General features: G+C 51.8%; 1 protein-coding gene across 1 annotated transcript in view; it reads right to left on the bottom strand.

Annotated features, from left to right (window-relative positions):
* Positions 1–14,102, bottom strand: part of PHC2 (polyhomeotic homolog 2) — a 142,118-nt gene extending 128,016 nt beyond the window's left edge. The window contains exon 1 of the mRNA XM_044996337.1: positions 13,814–14,102. The gene's annotated coding sequence lies outside the window, so the exon portion shown is untranslated. The remainder of the gene's footprint in view (positions 1–13,813) is intronic.
* Positions 14,103–20,706: the final 6,604 nt, after the last annotated feature.

Here is a 20,706-nt window from a genome sequence, read left to right as displayed (position 1 = left end):
GTACATCGGCCAAACTGGACAGTTCCTATGGAAAAGGATAAATGGACACAAATCAGATATTAGGAATGGCAATATACAAAAACCTGTAGAACACTTCAACCTCCCTGGCCACACAATAGCAGATTTAAAGGTAGCCATCCTGCAGCAAAAAAAACTTCAGGACCAGACTTCAAAGAGAAACTGCTGAGCTTGAGTTCATCTGCAAATTTGACTCCATCAGCTCAGGATTAAACAAAGACTGTGAATCGCTTGCCAGCTACAGAACCAGTTTCTCCTCCCTTGGTTTTCACACCTCAACTGCTAGAACAGGGCCTCATCCTCCCTGATTGAGCTAACCTCGTTATCTCTAGCTTGCTTCTTGCTTGCTTATATACATCTGCCCCTGGAAATTTCCACCACTTGCATCCGAAGAAGTGGGTATTCACCCACGAAAGCTCATGCTCCAATACGTCTGTTAGTGTATAAGGTGCCACAGGACTCTTTGCTGCTTTTACAGATCCAGACTAACACGGCTACCCCTCTGATAAAGGATCTTTTGACTCTCGAGGGAGTCACCCCCTTTCCCTTGGTCAGTTTGGGACTGTGATGAGGTGATGCTCACCTGACTCTGAAGGGGGGGGCAAAGCCAAGAAGGAAGAAAGAACATGATAAAAGGGAGAGACGTTTGCCAGGCTCTTCCTCTTTCTTCCACCTCCATCTACAGACACCATGACCACCAAGCGACTGAAGCGCTGATCAAAGGGGAGAGCCTGGCTGAAGGGCAGCCAGCCAGTCTGTGGTGAGAAGCATCTAAGTTTGTAAGGACACTGAAAGCATTAAGATCAGCTTAGAATGTGTTTTGCTTTTATTTCATTTGACCAAATCCAACTTGTTATGCTTTGACTTATAATCACTTAAAATCTGACTTTGTAGTTAATAAATCTGTTTGTTTATTCTCCCTGAAGCAGTGCGTTTGGTATGAAGCATGTCAGAGACTCCCCTTGGGATAACAAGCCTGGCACATATCAAGTTCTTTGTTAAATTGACGAACTCAGCTGATCTCAGCCAGGTTCTCTGCCATGTGCTGCACGATGGGGCCCTGATCTCCATCAGTGTCTGTGCAACACAAAGCACAGCTTATAGACTCACAGACTTTAAGGGCAGAAGGTAGAAGTGTATTTCAGATGAGGTCTCATCGGTGCCTTGTATAACAGTACTAACCCTTTCATGTATAGCTCAGTGGTTTGAGCATTGGCCTGTTAAACCCAGGGTTGTGAGTTCAATCCTTGAGGGGGCCATTTAGGGATCTGGGGCAAAAATCTGTCAGGGGATTGGTCCTGCTTTGAGCAGGGGGTTGGACTAGATGATCTACTGAGGTCCCTTCCAACCCTAATAATCTATGATTCTAACTTGCAGCGTCCAGCGGGCATAACTGGACACAGCAAGACGGAGGTTCCTAGGGTTGTGTCTGGGGCTGGAGATATTGGCTAGTGTCATTCGGTTGCACAATCCAAGTAGCAGCTTCCATGCCAGAGGCTGTGCATGAACAGCCCAGGAGTGGGGGTTCTCACAGCAGAGCAGGGTCAGGCTGGCTCCCAGAGTCGAGGATTGGGGTGACCTAGCAGATCACCGATCCGCATAACACCAGGGGAACATCACCTTGGATCATTACAACCCGTTTCTGACCTAACACTCTACCTGCCATTGAAGGGTCGAGGTTCTTCCTCACTTCCTGCCCTGAAGTGCTGTGCAGAGTTGCAGTTCACTAGTCCCCCCAGAGGGGCTGCCTGGCTCTGCTGGCTGATTCGTAGGCCTGGTCTACACTAGGGGGCGGGGTCGATGAGAGATACACAACTTCAGCTACGGGAATACCGTAGCTGAAGTCGAAGTATCTTATTTCAACTTACCTCCCATCCTCACGGCACGGGATCGACGTCCGCGGCTCCCCCTGTCAACTCCGCTACCGCTGCTCGCCCTAGTGGAGTTCCGGAGTCGACCGGTGCGCGTTCGGGCATTGATATAGCGCGTCTAGATGAGACGCGCTATATCGATCCCCGATAAACCGATCGCTACCCACCAATCCGGCGGGTAATGTAGACATACCCCAAAGCTGCACAGAGCTTGGTACAAGCAGCACGGTTCAGAAAGCCCTTAGGCACCTGCCCATCAGATAGAAGATCCTCTGCACCCTCCTCGAATGGGGAAGGCAGTGCTGAGCAAACAGCCACGTCTGCGACCTGCCTGAGTGCCTCTTTGCACCAGACTGATACCAGCATGGGCAGCGCTGGTGAGATTACACCAAACCCACAGCAGTGTCAGTGAGGGGGGCCAGGCCCAGATCCTAGCTCCCAGCGCAGGCCTCTGCCCACTCCCTGCAGCATGTACAGTTCATTTGATAGGTCTGCCTAAGGCAGCAGGGCCCAGATCCCCAAAGATATTTAGGCTCTTAACTCCCATTTACGTCAGTGAGAGTTAGGTGCGTAGGTACCTTTGGGGATCTAGGCCCAGGGTAAGAGGAATGGAGGGCAAAATCTAATCAAGCAACTTCCTACCTGTCCTGGCATGGAGACGAGCGACTCTTCCTGTTATGGCTTTGGGAGGGGCTTGCAGAGCAGGCACCACTGGGGAAGCTAGACAGAAGGTGGCGACAGAATAATAAAAGAGAAAGGAAAGACAAGGGCAGGGAGATCAAAGTGTCTGGGGCACACTCGTCCCTGTGCCTCTGGTGGTGCTCACACCTAGAATGGTCAAAGGACGCAGCAGCCCTTGGAATTGTTTTACTGATACACGGCCCAGAATGTGCCATTCCCAGATTAAGCATATTCATGTGCTCCTGCTCCCGGCACAAACAATGGGACCTGGAGTCTCAGCACACACAGGGTAGGAAGCCCCAGACTGCCTGCTCCTGATGCATGGACAAAGCTGTACCTATGGACCCTGGGCTGGTGACAGTTCTGCACCATTGTGGCTAGTGACGCAAATTGTAGGCTGCTAAGAATTTCAGCCTTGGAGCCACATACAGTCTCACCCCGCCCCAGAGCAGAGCTCTGTGCAGCTCCCCAACTTGTCTCTCTCAGTAACAGAAGCATGTCCAATAAAAGATATGACCTCCTCCACCTTGTCTTGCTCATATCCTGGGACCAACATGGCTGCACCACCACAGCCATTCTCCCCGTCAGATGGAGGAATAACGAAAAGCCCTGCAGGTGTTAATGTCTCCCAAAGTCAGGGTCTTCCAGTGGAAACATTGAGAGCCCCTTATTTCCAGAAGTGATGGTAGGTGAGGCCAGAGAGCTCAGGAGAGACACCAGAGAGACCAGGACTGCACCTGTGTACCATGGAGAGCACACGTATATACCCCCGAGAGCACCAGGGGCTGCACCCACACCCACCCCTGGAGAGCAGCATGTGGAACACAGCAGCACACCATGGCCTGGATCTCACCATAGGAGACCCCCAAAGGCTTCACTTATATACCACAAAAAGCCTTGTGGCTTGTGTCTGTGCAGTGACAGCACCACAGACAGTGCTGCTGGGCATCATGCACCCCGGAGAGCACTAGGGGCTGTACTGCTGTCCCACAGACGGTGCCACAGAGAAGGCTGCATTCACAGCGAGGAGTCATGGCCTGACATGTAACTAAGGCCCACGGTGCAGCCTGTATCTATGTACCACGGACAGCACTGCAGGGCACCACTGACCAGACCCGTGTACCATGGACAGCACCCTGGAGACTGCTGGCCAGCCGGGTACCATGGAGAGCCCAAGAGGGGACTTTGGGGTGCCTGGGCACCACGGAGAGCATGGCAGGCTCCCCCAGGCCATGCCCAGGGGCCACTGGCTGTGCCCTGGGCACTCACTCTCTTTCCATCACACTTTTTCTTTTCCAATAGGCCATGCTCATAAGGGGGAGGGGCAACATGCTAGGAGATGGGGGAGGGGCTGGATTTTGGCAAAGGGGGCAAGGTTCCTGGAGGGATATTTTGCATTTTCCCATTCCCCAACACGAGTTGGATGGGGGTCGTTCCCCCGATGGGTCTGTTTTAGGGGCAGAGGGAGGCCGGAGAGCCATGAGGCAGGCAGGAGAAGGTGGATGGGTTTGTGGTACATGCAACACAGGGCTTTGGTTTCTTAGCCCCAGCCATACAAAGGAAGAAGCAGGAATTGACTGTATGTATTAGCATCTCCCTGACATGCCGAGATCTCGCATATATTTGCTTCTCATCGGCGAGAGTAATCCTCCCGCTCTCCTCAAACAGGAAGAATGTCCCTACTACAAAGCTCCTGTCCCTCAGCACAGGTGGTTCGCAGTGAAGTAAACAGAGACACAGGCTTCAGTTAAGCTCATTTGACTGACTCCAGATCCTGTCCTCTCTGCAGACTCCCTTTGCAATGCCCAGTGTCCTCCTGACCCAGTTCCCAAAGGCTGAGAGCAGTTTGGTACCAGGCAGACATCTCAAGCAGGGAACTGTTCCTCTTGAGCAAGCCAGAGTCTGAGCTCGATGCACTGGGGGATCTGGAGTAACCTCACTGAGGTCGCTGGATGCTCAGCACTGTGGAACATGGGACCACTTACTTAGGTGCCTCAATCAGGATACAGGAGCCTGACTTTAGGCCCCCAGTTTTAGAAATCTTGGCTCCAGTGATTTCTTAGCTGCCCTGGGGTTCTGAGGGCTCTGCCTGCCCAGGTCTCAGGAGCAGCGCTGAAATCCTGCATTTCCCCTCTCTCAGGTACTCCCATGGCCACCATCACCGCTGTGTCGGAGCATCTCACAATCCTTAAAGCATTAATCCTCCAACACCCCTGTGAGCTAAGCCTATTAGCCCCATTGCACAGATGGGAAACTGAGGCATGGAGCTGCAATGAGTTGCCCAAGGGCACACAGGGAGTCTGGGGCAGAGCTCACCTCTTCCTAGCAGCTCAGGCTAGTGCGTCAGCCACTGGGCCAGCCTTCCTCCAGCCTTTAGATTTGTTAAAAAAAAGGCCCTGCCCAACAGCTCTCAGAGCTAGAACATCAGCTCAGAGCACTTTCACAGCCACTCATTGCAACTGCAGAGACCAGATTCAGCCACACCCCTATGGCAAAACCACACCAATCAGCTGTGCCAAAAAGGACGGCCCTCCCTCCCACTGCAGCCTCCCCCGGCTCTCACAGGGAAGGAGAAGCCCTGCAGCAGGCACAAAGGGCCGAAGATTCCAGTGGGTTGGCACCCAGGATTCAGAGGAAGAGGCTTTCATGCATGGGATGCTGTGCCAGCAGCCCCTCCCCTCCCAAGGGAACCCCTCCACTGGTTACAAAATGGCAGTGGGGAACCAGCTCACTCTTGACCTGAGATCCTAAGCCACCCAGAGACCCCCAGGCTGCCAATACAGGTCACAGTGCACTGAGGTCCTGGGATGGCCAGATGCATTCTACTCTGACTGGATTTTGGCTGCAGCCCCATGTCGAGCCATCAGCTCCACAGATAATGGTAACACGGTCTGACTCTGGAAAAGAGGCCTCAGTCTTGTTGCTGGATCCTGCTGGAAAGCACCACCCTGGCCTCTGCTGCAACTTGATCATCTAACAAGGCCCCAAAGCTGCAGACTGGAGAGACAAAGAGCTGCCTCTGCCTCAAAGGGCTGACATGGCACCATTAGCAGAGTCTGGGGCTCCAGCTGTTTCACTTAGTAAAGAGAAGGAGAAGGCCTGACTTGATCTCCATCTACAAGTATTTACACAGGGAGCAGAACAGGCTCTTCCGTCTAGCAGAGGAAGGTCCAACACAAGCCAATGGCTGGAAGTTGAAGCTGGACAAATTGTCAGACTGACAACAAGGCGCACATTTTAACAGGGAGGGTACATGGTTCTCATCCAGTGGTTACCGGAACAACTTACCAGGGCCATGCTAGATTCTCCATCACTGTCAATTTTTAACTCCACATTGGGTGTTTTCTCAAGCTCTGCTCTAGGGATTACTGTGGGGAAGCTCTCTAGACTCGGCTATGCAGGAGGTCAGATAAGATGATCACAGCAGTTCCTTTTGGCCTTGGAATCTCTGAATAACCAGTCACAAGAGCTGATATTTCTACAGCATCCTTCACCCTGAAGGGTCCCAGGGCGTTTGATAACCTGTGAATCTGAATCTTGGCAAGTCAAGTGCAAAATCTGACTGTCTGGTCTTCCAGAGCTTCCCACCCATTGCACTGGCATGATGACAATGCAAGCTGCATCTGTGCAGGGCAATGGAGAACCTGGCCCAGTGCATACACTCATTGCTGAAGTGGAAAGTACCAGCCGTTAAAAGCACGCAGTAACACGACCCAAGCTGAGGACAGGAAGTGAAGAATACTGTGTCCAATTGACATGGCAGACAGAACCTAAGTTCCGGGTAGAATGTACCTGTCCAAGATACCACAAAGTCTTACAAGAGGTACCAGGAGATGTGCAAATGTAACCCACACACCTTCTGGGTGTGGTGTTCTGACCCATCTAGTGGCACTTAGAAAAAGAGAGATATTATGAGTCTGCTCTACAGCCTTAGTTACCAAGCAGCTGGCTTTTAGCTCACACAATAGAGGCTCATGCACTAACCTCTGAAGGTCCCAGTTTCGATCCGGACAAGCAGGGTCTGTCCGTGTTACACAAAGACACAAGTGGGCAGGCCATGATTTTATATCTCAGCTCTCCCAATAGCCCGTGGGGCATTTCTGCCTCAGAAGTACAAGCATTCAGCAATTAATCCCTAACACCAGCTCCTACAACATTTAGGTTTCCCTTAGAGATTTTGATCAGGCCTGATGCTACCTGGTTTATGAGGGCTAGTCTACACTGACAACGTTAAAGTGCTTTAATGTGGTTTGGGTGGTTGTGGCAGAGCGCTGGGAGAGAGCTCTAAAAACCCACCTCTACGAAGGGTGTAGCTGCCGGCTCCCAGCGCTGGTGCACTGTCTACACTGCTGCTTTGCAGCTGAAACTTGCAGCGCTCAGGGGTGTTTTTTCACACCCCTGAGCGAGCAAGTTGCAGCGCTGTAACGTGCCAGTGTAGACAAGCCCTCAGGCCCAGCGATATCACACCCCAAAGGTAGCATGGCTGCCGGCCATAGAAGAGCACTGCACATTACACAGAGAGTGCAATTCATAGAATCATAGAATCATAGAACTTAAGATCAGAAGGGACCATTATGATCATCTAGTCTGACCTCCCGCAAGATGCAGGCCACAAAAGCTGACCCACCCACTCCTGAAATAATTCTCTCCCTTGACTCAGCTGTTGAAGTCCCCAAATCCTGATTTAAAGACTTCAAGTAGCAGATAATCCTCCATCAAGCGACCCCTGCCCCATGCTGCGGAGGAAGGCAAAAAACCTCCAGGGCCACTGCCAATCTACCCTGGAGGAAAATTCCTTCCCGACCCCAAATATGGCGATCAGCTGAACCCCGAGCATGCGGGCAAGACTCTCCAGCCAGACACTCAGGAAAAAGACTTTCAATATCCCAACATTGACCCTCGGTACTAATTACCAGTGGTCGCACGTTATTGACCTATTGACTAAATCATGTTATCCTATCAAACCATTCCCTCCATAAACTTATCAAGCTTAATCTTAAAGCCAGAGAGGTCCTTCGCCCCCACTGTTTCCCTGGGTAGGCTGTTCCAGAATTTCACTCCCCTGATGGTTAGAAACCTTCGTCTAATTTCAAGCCTAAACTTCCCGACTGCCAATTTATATCCATTTGTTCTCGTGTCCACATTAGTACTGAGCTGAAATAATTCCTCTCCCTCCCTGGTATTTATCCCTCTGATATATTTAAAGGGAGCAATCATATCTACTCTCAACCTTCTTTTGGTTAAGGAAAACAAACCGAGCTCCTCAAGTCTCCTTTCATACGACAGGCTTTCCATTCCTCAGATCATTCTAGTGGCCCTTCTTTGTACCCGTTCCAGTTTGAATTCATCCTTCTTAAACATGGGAGACCAAAACTGCACACAGTACTCCAAATGAGGTCTCACCAACGCCTTGTATAACGGGACTAGCACCTCCTTATCTCTACTAGAAATACCTCACCTAATGCATCCCAAGACCGCATTAGCTTTTTTAACGGCCACATCACATTGCCGACTCATAGTCATCCTGCGATCAACCAGGACTCCGAGGTCCTTCTCCTCTTCCGTTACTTCCAACTGGTGCATCCCCAGCTTATAACTAAAATTCCTGTTAGTCATCCCTAAATGCATAACCTTACATTTCTCACTATTGAATTTCATCCTATTACTAATACTCCAGTTTACAAGGTCATCCAAATCTCCCTGGAGGATATCCCGATCCTTCTCCGAATTGGCAATACCTCCCAACTTCGTGTCATCTGCAAACTTTAACAGCCCACTCCTACTTTTGGTTCCGAGGTCAGTGATAAATACATTGAATAAGATCGGACCCAAAACCGAACCTTGAGGAACTCCACTGGTAACCTCCCTCCAACCCGACAGATCACCTTTCAATACGACCCGCTGCAGTCTCCCCTTTAACCAGTTCCTTATCCACATGAAGGGAGTGCTGGGCTCTGGCCATTCAGTAATTATCTCAGAATTGTCACTGCAGTTGAGGATTAGCTCTGTAAGGTTGAGGATTGGCTCTATTAATTACAAGAGCTGCCTAGTCTCTATTGAGTGGCTGGGTAAGTCCAGGCAGGTAAAAGAAGAACTGATCCAAGCCTTCTAGGAACTGGTGGGCTAATTAGGCTTTTCTCTTTTTATCCAGGCTCCAGGTAATTTAGAGGTGAATCAACAACCCCTCCAATTTACTAGTTAACTGCACAGAGTCATTGCAGTCCACATGGAGCATCTAAAGAGCTAGGTAATGAGTCCTGTCTATAGGAATTTAAACCATAATGTAGAATTCTGGAGCCGGGATAGAATTCTCTAGCATGGCCCAAAAAAAAATGATGGAAAAAGCTGCTCTTCAGCTGATCTGACCCATAGATTTTTAACAGACAATGATCACGTTTTCTATACCATGCTAGAGAATTCTATTCCTGCTCTAGAATTCTATAGAATGGCTATAGGCAGGATCTCATTTTCTATTAAATCCCGTAGGTTTCCTAGAACAATTTCTATCAATCTCATTAGATGGCTATAGACCTATTGCTTTAAACGTGCTATAGAACTTTTCCACATGAGTTTGAGCTGATTCATTCAGTCACGGAGCAGGAACACTCACTCATGTCAATCAATGTTTTTTTCTTCTGAGCTGCAGAATCTTTTTTCTGGAAGAAATTAGGTTCCCAACCCTAATTTCCACATTGGAGACATGGGGGAAACCAGTGGGCCCTGGGCTGAGATTCAGGAGGGCTGGTTTATATTCCTGGCTCTGCCACTGGATGATCTTGGGTCAGTCACAGCACTGCTCTGTGCCTTGGTTTCCCCACCTGTAAAGTGGAGATAGTGATACTGACCTGCTCCGAGCTTTAGGGCTGAAAAGTGCTAGATAAGAGCTAGGTATTATCACTACTTGCATGCTGCAGGTTTGTATTCATCAGCAGGCACAAACGCCAGCTTTCCAAGACTCCAGCTATTGAATTTCGCTCCTGCATTTTATCAAAGCCTTCTCAATAAAGTTCTCTCTCTTTCATTGCCGCTTCTCAGAGAAGAAACTTTAGAAGCAACAGAAAAAGATTCAGATCACAGGTAAAGTCTCATTAGTGCTTCAGCAATTGTCAAGACCCTAAAGGAACAATGGCAAAGATCAGGCACACGGATGGTCCCAGGCCTTCTCACTCTTTCCAGGTACATCCTGACAGTGTAATTCCAGGCCATAGACTTGCACTCAGATGTATTAAAAAAGCTGGATAGTATGATCAGCCCATTCCAGTATTTGCTGCATGGGCCCAGTGCTGAATGTCCTTTCACCTCCAAAGTCAATGGGAGCTAAGGGTGCAGAGCACCTCGCAGGCTTGGGCCCCCAGTCCGCCATTTGAATGCTACTCAAATGTACCATGAGAAAAATAATTTTGTGGCAATCTTTTGACGCTGCTTCCTTCCTTTGCCAGGGGCCCCAGCAGAACCAAACCCAGCAGCCCCTTCCTCCGGGTCTTTTCCTGCTCTACATTTTTATACTCAAACCATAAGCTTTTCGTTAGCACTGTTTAGTTTCTAGGAAAGCAACCTGAGAAACCCTTCCTGGGTTGCCGTTAGCTGCCGAAGATCCTCCCCTCACTGTGGTCTAGAGCTCTGGCATTAGCTGAGGGACCAGTTCTACCACTGATGGGTTGTACAGCTGTGGGCATGTTCCTCCCCCCTCTCTCTCGCTCTCAGTTTCTCCATCTGTAAAATGGGGCTAATGATATTGATGAACTTGGAGCTCTGTGAATGAAAAGCATTAGCTTTACAAGTTAGCTCTTATCCCTCTCCATAGTACTTACAGGGCACCTACCACCTGAGTATCTGAGCACTTTCCCTAGCCAGCTCCACAGAGCCATTATCTCCACTTTACAGCTGCTGAACTGAAGCACCCAGATGCTATGGCCCAGATCCTGGGGAGGCACCCAGCTCTTATTGAAATCAGCTGGGCCTAGCTGGCTTGCCCCTGCTCACACAAGGAGTCTACAGAAGAACAAGGACTTGAACGCAGTTCTCCTAAGTCCTGTGCTGCTGCCCAAACCACTTGGCCATCCTTCCTCCTTGTGCAATAAGGCCAAGTCTACACCTACAAATTACACTGACCTAGCTACATTACTCCAGGCTATGACAAAAGTCATGTGCTGACTTAACCGCTGATGTAGATGCATTTAGACCAATGGAAAAATTCTTCCATCAACCTAGGTACTGCCTCTCAGGGAGGTGGATTAACTACATTGGTGAAACCCCCCTTCTGGACGGAGGAAGCGTCTACGCTACAATGCTACAGTGGCACAGCTGCAGTGCCAAAGAGTCACTAGCAACCAGCTGAGGTTGTGTAAGAGAAACACTAGCTTGCCATGCCATGCCATGCCACTCATCCCTTCCACTCTCACTGACTCCACAGAGAAACCGGCTTCAACCTTGCAGACAGACACACAGCATCTCCATAGCTCACACCGTAAGGCCGAACCATGGCTCTGGCCCTGTGTTTTCCCCTGGAGCATGTCGCCTATCCCAGGGCGTGATATTCATTGTCCTGAGGATGGAGCTACCTGCTCCAACATCCGTATTCCACACCATCCTCCATTCCAAGCAGACCTGTGCGCTCAGCCCGGTCAGCTTATCCCCCACACAGGATTCTTTATTGTAAAAAGCTGCTGACACACACGGTCCAGCTTCTTAACCTGCCAGGCAAGCAGGTGAGACTCTGGAGTGGACATGCCTTACACAGAGCCTGAAGGTCAACCAACTTGAGCATTGCTTGGCCAGCAGGGACGTGAGCTCTCAGCTGGGAATGCCCTGCCCTGCCCTAGCTCGCAGACTGGGGTCCTGCCTGCGATCACATCCCAGGCTGTCTGTCTGGTGCTCAGAGCTTTAACCAGAAAGGATTTTGCAAATCACCTCCTCGAAATCAGCTTTCGGATCTCAGTGGAAAAACCAGGAGAAAGGCTCTGGACTTGGCCTCTGTTCAGCCCAAAGAGGATCCAAAGACCTTGTTTATCCAAGCCAGATCTTGGAACCTTCAGTCAACATCAGTCTCCGGGCGCAACCATAACACAGGTTCATTCAGTGCCTCTGCCTCCTCCAACCTTGAGGGCCTGATCCTCCAGCCTGTGCTCCAGAACAGATTCTGTTGATGTTGAAGTCCATATGAGTTTTGCCATCAACCCCAATGAGTGCAAGTTTGATCCCTCAATCCTTTCCCAGGCAAAGCTCCCACGAACTTCAGTGAGGCTCCAGACTGGAGGATTTGGCCTGAGGTTTCCACGCTGTGAAGAACCGAGTGGAGATTACGAGAGCCCCAGGGATCTACTCTCTTGAACGCAAGTAAAGCCATGCACAACAGGAAATATGTCCTCAAAGCGGGGCACTCTAGCTGTTACTTCCAGCCATCCAGCAAGCTGCAGGCACATCCCATCCTGCTCTTTGTCGCTGCTCAGCATTATGTCTAAGAGTTGTGTTCTGGCTTTTGCTGGGCCAGCATTCCTCCAGTCCCAGGAAGCAAGAAACCGATACAGAATGAAACAGCAACAGAGCAGTTCTATGGGCCCAGACATGAATTAATTCAGCCTCGCAGCCCCTGCTGCCATATGGGTGAGTGTCACTAACTTCACTTCATGGATGCCGAAGCTGGGGCCCAGTGAGGTGAAGGGAATCACAGGGCTGGGAACAGATCCCACAGCACTGGATACCCAGGCCTGTGCTCAGTAGTGACATTCCTAGCCCAAGTGTGAATGGAGATACCCAGAGCGAGGAGTGGCAGAGAATGGGCATTGTAAGGAAACCAGCCACTTAGTTTTCTCTTTCCTCCAGTGTTTTGCTCTAAGTAGATCCACGCATAGGACGGGCCCAAACCCAGGCTATGCCCTAGAGCTGGCCTGGAGCACCCTGCCGATACCATCATCAGGTAAGGCAGGTGGAGAATGCTACAAGTCAAGGTAGGAATCCGTCACCTGTGATCCACAGAGTAGCTCATCCAGCAAACAGCTGTAACAGATCCGCAGGGTCCTAGGGCAGGGGGAGGGGCAGAGCCCTTGAGATGTCTAAGGTCAGCTATGAACACACCGGCTGATTGCCCCTGGGTCTGTGCCATAACAGGCTGCCACAAAGCAAACCCATCAAGCTGCCCCAGTGGGCTAGTGGCAGGCAGACCAGGGACCGAAGAGCCATGTGGAGAAGGGTCATTCAAGGAATGAGCTGTGTAATCTATCAGCACTTTGCTGGGAATGCCCAGTAACCACAGCTTGATGCCTGTTCTTGGCACACAAGGGGCACCGCGGGCAGACCTGTCCCCTGTTATCACAAGGCAGATCTGTGCTCCTCAAGCCATGGGGATCCACACCAGGGTTTCACCAGCTGAGTACCCGGGACAGATGCTGGGCCAAGGCGAGTGGACGGGAGAATCCAGGATTGGGTTATCTCCACCAAGAGCACGTGGAGACACAACAAACGACTATCAACCCCAGAGCCACAAAAATTCCCTCTGCCATCGGTTCTGAGCCTGCACCAGCAGCACTGGGGGATCAAAGTGAAATGTTCCACAGGGCTCTCAGCGGAGCCATCAGACAGTCACGGCCAGCCTTTCCCTCACCGGCAACCGCCACGGAGCCGGGGTTGTCCCCATGGCATGGTCCTTGCAGACGCCATATGGGGAAGGGAGGGCAGCAGAGAAAGGGCACCAAGAGACAGGATTAAACATTAACCCTTTGCAGCCAGGGACAGGAGTCAGGGATCAGCCAGCACACAGTCCAGAGGAATGAGTTTGAGCGAACGCCCCTCCAGGAGGCATGCCCCTGTCCTAGGTCACTGCTTTAAGGTGCCACAAACATTCCCACTATAATTATGTTCAGCCTTTAATTACAGGCCGGTCTTAATTAGGTGACAGACACCTCACAGGTCCCTTTGGTGGCTACTTACAGTAGCTAGTAATAGCCACCCTTTTCATTTATCTGGTGCATTTCATTTAAACATCTCAAGGTGCCTTACAAAGCTGGATGAGAATGATCACCCCCATTTAACAAGCAGATAAACTGAGGCACAGAGCAAGGCAGCAAGGCAGCGACTCAGTGACAAGAACCACGAGTCCTGACTCCCAGCTGCCTTCTCTAACCACCGGACACTGCTCCCTTCCACACCCTGGGCCCAGACAACTCCGCACACCCAGCCTGCTGTTCTTGGAAGGCCAGCGGGAGGTGCGAAGCCCGCTGCCCGGGCCAAGGCCCCGCGGTACATACCTGCCGCCTGCGCGTGTGCAGGGCATGTGCCAAGCAGCTCGGCGTGCTGCTCCCACCAGCCATGACAGTCTGGCCCCCGAAGGGTTAAGCTGAAGGTGCTTGTGTGTAGAGTGGGCTCTGGCTGGGCTCCCCTAGGCCAGGGGCCTGAAGCCAGCAGAGCTCAGCCTGAGCCAGCGTGCCCGGGCCCTGCAGCTGCTCCCTGGCTCCCACGCCTCGTCGCCTACCAGTGGGCGCCTGGCGGTGCCCTGCTCTCCTGCTGCCTCTCCCCGTCAGACAGCCGAGCAGGGGAGAAAAATGCCATAATTCATTAGCATTCCAATGTGGCTCACGTGCCTGGCGCCGCCAATGGCAGCTCCAGCCGGGCTGGCCTGGCCCTGCCTCCTCCCGCTCCTGGGAAACAGCCTTGGCAGGTCAGTGAGCTGCAGGCCTCAGCCACTCTCCATAGCAACAGGGGCAGGAGGAAGGGGGGCGGTGTGGGGAAGAGCAGAACTCCTTCCCCATGGAGCTGCCATGGCCCCAGCACAGCGCCTGGGGTGGGCGTTTGTGGCTGGGGGCCGCGGTACCACCCAGAGCCCCAACTGCCCAGGGGGCCCTGACCCCCTTCTGCCACACAGCCCGGCTCCTGGAGTGCCGAGCCCCGCTGACATGACGGGGGCAGAGGGAGCACCGCCACCAGGCGCTGGCCAGCCCGGCGCTGGCAATGGGCAGACGCCAGCCCCACCGGGCAGATGCTGGTGGTGTGGAGCAGACACTAGCCCCACTGGATGGATACTGGCCCCATTGGTCAGATGCTGATGCTGTGGGGCAGACGCTGGCCTCACTGAGCACATACTGATGATATGGGGCAGATGCCAACCCCAATAGACAGATGCCAGCCCCACTAGCAGTGAGCTGGCATCACTCCTCCTTTTGGTGCTCTGGGCTCTGCCACCCTTCACTGTTAAGCCAGCGGGCGCCGGGCCCGTGTTTGGTGACTACTGCAGAGTGAGTCGTGGAATGGGTGTAAAAGGATTGTTTACGGAGGCTGCTGGACACAGCCAGATGCTGTGGTGCCCTCTGGCTTGCCAGTTCATGCCGTCTGGGCTGCCTCGTGTTGCCATGCAGGGGCTCTAGTTATCCGTCGCCCTGCATCTGGTGCAGACATTGGCACCAGTGCAGCGAGGGTGTCAAATACTCCTGCTCTGAGGTGGGGGTTAAAGTCACTTTGCACGAGTGTAAATGGTAGCAGGGTGCGATGTGGTGTCCACCCCACAGGACTGGAGTGGGTTCAGGTGGCCAGGCAGGACTATTAACTCCAGAGGCTGCACTTGGAGGAAGAGCCAGGGATCACAAGCAGGTTCAACTGGCCAGGAACAGGCAGGGCCTCTAAAGCCAGGAAGCTGGCATCAGATGGGGAGGTCGGGGAGCAGCTACTGGGAAAGGGCAGGAAGTCACTCCTGAGAGAGGGGAACCTGGACTGGCAAACCCAGGGGGAGGGGGGCTGTGAAGTAGGAAGGAGTCCAGAGGAAGAGCAACATGGCCTGGGAGTGAGCAGGCCACTGTTGCTAGAGGTAGGATCCCTGGGCTAGAACCCAGGGTAGAGGGCGGGTGGGCCCAGGTTCCCCTGCCAGCCACTGGAGGAGTGGCATGGTCAGAGCTGTGAAGGGAAGACTGCCATTTCATCCAGTGGGACTTTGCTACCCCTGGAAGGGGACCGCATGTGGTGACCCGGCTGGAGAGCCGAGTCACAAAGAGGAGGCTGCAGATCCTAGAACAAGAGGGGCTGCAGGGTGAGATAGGACAGGGGGAGACACCACCAGAAGAGGGTGCAGTGCCTGGCAGAGCTAATTCCCAGGGTAGCCAGGAGGAGGCACCACTAGCAGTGAGTGGATTCTGTGACACAGGGTGATGGCGAATCAGACCCAGCACCTCCCTAGGCCCTGCTGCTGAGTACACTGCAGCCACTAAGGGGTGGAAGTAGCTTCCACTGGAGCACTGCCTCATCCTACCCACTCACAGGTTGTCCATGTTGACATTTTAACCGGGCAGTGTCCTGGGCACACTGGCAGGGGAAGCTCTAGAAATACCATCGCACACTCAGGGACTGGTGTCCGTGTGCATGTGAGACTGCATGGGAAGAATGGGAGGTAGGGCAGTGAGACGCCTGCCTTCTCCCATCCCGCTGCTCAATGGGAGATGCAAGCCGGCTTCCGTATGGCAAGTAAACACAGGACCCAAGAAGTCATCTGCACCCTCCTGTGCCCCAGGCTGGCCCTAGGCTCTTGGGGCCAGGGCAAGGAGGTTGCAGCCCAGCAGGGGGACATTTTGCTCTGTTCTATTTATTTTGTTGCTCCTGTTAAACAAGCAGGGCTGCACAATGTGTCTGCGAGGAATGGGCTGTGTTAGAGCAGGACCTGCCTCCGGGTGTCCTTGCTAGACACTCAGCAGGGCAGGTTAGCTCGTTAGCTTCCAAAGTGACATTTCCCTCTACCGGGATCAGAAATAATTCCCAGGCACAGAGGAGCCAGTTCCTGTCACCTCCATCATTGCAGGAGAATGAAGGAGACAGGACAGAACACCGACATGCTGGGTTGCTTCAGAACATACATTAATTGACTCCTTATTAGGTAGATGAGCTGGTCTTGGCCATGCCTTTCCATCCAGGGGAATCCACCTATGTGCTCTCCAAGCCCAAAGAATGAAGGAAACGCACATGGCTACCTGTGCAACAAATGTGGCTCAATGGAAGCAAGGCAGTTCCTACTCTGCTGCCTTGCTTTTGGAGGGGTGGGCGGTTGACCCGCAGCATTCAGGGAGCTAAGCCAGGCTGGGGATGGGGAAGGAGAACCACATTAGGATGGAGCCACTCTGTTAATTGTGTCTAATTGCTCTGGGGTAGGTAAGCCTATTAATCTGGGGTGGCCCAAGGAAGCATCTGCTGCTTTAGGGCCAGCCAGAAAGTCTGGCATTGAAACTCACTCTGCTGCTACTCTGGGCTTTGGGGTAGAAGAAGAATCTGTCTGCAGCAGGGGTGGGCAAACTATGGCCTGCAGGCTGGATCCGGCCCATTAGGGCTTTGGATCCGGCCGGCGGGATTGCCACCCCCTTGGCACTGCGGGCCTAAGGAAGGCTCCCTGCCTGCCCTGGCCCCACACCGCTCCCAGAAGCGTCTGCACCACATCCCTGCGGCCCCTGGGGGAGGGGAGGGCATAGGGCTCTGTGCGCTGCCCACACCTGTGGGTACCACCCCTGAAGCTCCTATTGGCTGTGGTTCCCCATTCCCGGCCAATGGGAGCTGCGGGGGGCGGTGCCTGCAGGTGAGGGCAGCGCGCAGAGCCCCTGCCAGGAGCCACAGGGATGTGGTACGGACGCTTCCAGGAGCGGGGCGGGGCCAGGGCAGGCAGGGAGCCTGCCTTAGCCCCGCTGCGCCATGGAGGTGTCAATCCCGTGGGCCTGATCCAAAGCCTTGATGGGCCGGATCCGGCCCGTGGGCCATAGTTTGCCCAGCCCTGAGCTAATGGAATCTCATGGCCCCGCAGCTCTGGCCCTCTAGAACCTTTTCCTTTTGGACCGTCTCTCACCCTAGGCTCTGAGTGCTTTGCAACCAGCTCAGTGGAAGGGCGAGGGCTCTGCGGTCTGCCAGCAGGACCCATTCCATCTCCTCCCTCCCCCACAAGGAGGGGATGGCTGGGGATCCTTCAAAGCTCTGTTAATGAGAGTGGAGGGGGCCTCTTTTCCTCTTTATGTGTTTATTAAAGGGATAGGTGGAGGGAGACCACTGGCCCGCTCTACTGACAAAGGGCTTATTTAAGGGCTGCATCCTTGACATGAGTAGCCCCGTTTAAGCCATCTGGGCTATGTACGTGCAGAAAGGTGAGCTTGTGTAGGGGTGTTTGCCAGAGTGAGGCCTAACGAAGGCCTGCAGGGGAGGGGGCTAGGGCTCTTGTTGCTGCCCGTTCGAATTCTGTCATTTCCCTGTCCCCGGGTCTCGGACAGAAAGAGCACCAGCCAGCAGCACCAGCTCTCATCCCCGCAGGGCAGGAGGCCCAAAACAGGGCCAGAGTGGCGGAGGCTTGCACCCCTGTTGCAATGGACCAGGCCAGCATAGCAGTGCAGAATTCCTAGAGAACAAGGCTACTTCCCCTCCTGCCTCTGTCGCCCACCCAGCCTGCCCTTGGTCCCAGTCCATAAGGCTGGGGGTTTCCTTGGGCTGGGGATTCCTGAATCAGGCCCTTGTAGCTCTGAAGGTGGGAGGTGAGGGATGCAAATTATTAAAAGGGGGGGGACTAGGGATGGTATGTTCTGTAGTGCTGATCTAAGGGCTAAATGAGTTGAAAGTGTTTCTAAATTCTGCCACTGTCTAACACTAAACCAACCCTCCTGAGGCTTGGGGTTTTATTAGCGAGGGTTGGTTCTGTTGTATTTTTGGTAAATACCCCAAAGCATTCATTTTCAAGTGGAATGTGTATTGATTAAACACAAGGAAGAACAAGAAATTAAAAGACGCATTTATGCTGAAACCAGAATTGAGTGATTCTTCCAAAGAAACTTAAGTAAAACCTATCAAAGTTTCTCTCCTTTTGGAGACAAAATATCAGAGTTTCTTAATTTCATTAACAGCCTTTCTTTGATGAAAAGGAAAGGGTTAATTTTACTGTCGGTCCTGATGTGTGAGGGGTATTCACTTCTCCTGTGTCTAACAAACAGACAGAGCCAAGGTGGAGGTGAGAGAGGATAGAAAAGGCAGAGGAAGTCCAGATTTTGTTGATGTTCTTGGAACACTGGACTGCTGGTCAATCACAAATGGATGCTTTGGCTCGCAGGCCAACCAGGACATATGGTGCTTGGACCCGAGCTCATGTTCTGTTCAGGGATGTGACTCATCTGGTTGGATCTTTTCTCCTTAGACAGGGCAGGGCTGTGGCCATCTCAGCTCGCTGTGCTGATGCAGTTCCGTGGATTTCAGAATCTGATGAAAGGCCAAGAGAGTGGAAAGACGGGCTGGGGGAAAGAAGTGGGGCAGAAAGTCACACAACAGAAAAGGGAGTCAGATCAGCATCTTTACGTGCCTTTGGGGTGCTGGCAGTGCGTGTCCTGCTGTGGACTGCATGTCATGGTGATATGATGACTTTCAGCAATCATGGGTGGAAAACAAAGGAACAAGAGGAAGGGTTGCTGATTGTCCTTTCAGGAAGCGAGTCTTTTCATCCGGTCTGCTCTTTCCATAGGGTTGGGGCAGAGGACTTGAGCTGGGATGCTGAGATGGGCTGAGAGGAGAGCGCTGGGATGTGTTGGGAGAAGATGGCATATAGTTTTCACAAGTCTCTTTTTAACACCCCTCACCCCAAAGGGAAGAAGCAGGTGGCATAGTTCATCCCCTCAGTATTTGGTCCACCAGTTAGGCCTCAGACCCAACACACCAGTTTTGGTTCCTTAACTTCCAGTTCCACATCTTCTGTTTTTCCCGAACAGGCTTTCAACAGTCCCCAAATCAGATCAATAGGCTCTTTTTGTTTGGATTAATCCACTTGCTCTGTCCGGCTTGCATTGTTTAAAGCATTTACTACTGAAAACAACGTACCCTATATTCCATGAGTCTTGGTTATTGTAGGTTATTGTAACATTTCATAAACTATCACATACTTTTCACGATTGAATTTAGGGTAAATTTTTAGGTGCAATAATCACAGGGGTGTGGACTCAGTGTATCCTTGTAGGGGAGGGACCACAGACATGGCTCATGTTAGATCCTCCTCATCCACTCTTCTCTTCTACTTCTATGTCCCTATGTTCCTCTGCTCCCTCTCCCCTGACATACACGCTGTTTGAGAATGGCTCTCTGACTGCACACCAAGAAATAAAGCAAATTTTCATAATTCATACCTGACAAAGCCAAAAGTGCCTATTGCAATCATCTGCTCTGACCTCCTGCATAACACAGACCCTAGGACTTTCCTGAATTAATTCCTGTTTGAACTAGAGCAGATCTTTTGGAAAAACATCCAATCTTGATTTAAAAATTCCAAGTGATGGAGAATCCATCACGGCCCTTGGCAAGTTGTTCCAATGGTTAAAAACGTGCACCGTATTTCTAACTTCAACTTCCAGCCATTGGCTCTTGTTAGACCTTTGTCTGCTAGATTGATGAGCCCTTTATTATCAAATTGCTCTTGCCCATATAGGTACTTCTAGGCTGTGATCAAATCACCTCTTAACCTTTTTTCGTAGGCTAAATGAATCGATCTCCTGGTTTCAAATCCTTTAATCATTCTCCTGGCTCTTCTCTGAACCGTCTCCAATCCTTGACTCACGGACACCAGGGCAGCGTTCCAGTCACAGTTGCATCGGTGCCAAATCCAGAAGTAATATAACTTTCAGGGTGATATTTACAAAGCTGCCTGGGAGATCTGGATGCCCAGTTCTCATACGTTTTAATTTGAAAATCTTTGCCCCAAGCTTGGAAGAGCCCAGGGCTCCACCACCAAATTCTTTACAACTTTTAGGCAAGAGCCTATTCTCTTATGAAGCAGAGTCTTTCCTGGAGCTCGAGGGAAAGGTATTCTCCCAGGGAGCTGCAGCAAGCAGCCATCACCCTGATACACAGGGTGAGCAAACCCTTAGATGCTTGGGGATCCTTTCAACAGATGGCTCCTTTAAATGGAGACATTAACATTTATGTTAAACTATCAGCGACAACAGAGACTGGACTCAAACAACCGATACACAGAGATCAGACAGGCATCATTACTGGGCAGTGCTCTGATAGTTCATGATGTGCAATTGAGGGCCAGATATTTTGAAGAGCTCCTGCACCCTACAGATCCCATTGATAATGATGGAGAATCCCCATAGAGAACAATGGGAGCTACTGCATGCTGAGCTCTTGAAATTGCCCCTAAACAGCATTTGCTTGG

The sequence above is a fragment of the Mauremys mutica genome, chromosome 21, assembly GCF_020497125.1.
Source record: "Mauremys mutica isolate MM-2020 ecotype Southern chromosome 21, ASM2049712v1, whole genome shotgun sequence".
Taxonomy (NCBI): Eukaryota; Metazoa; Chordata; order Testudines; family Geoemydidae; genus Mauremys; species Mauremys mutica.
This window is presented reverse-complemented; position numbering and strand designations above follow the sequence as displayed.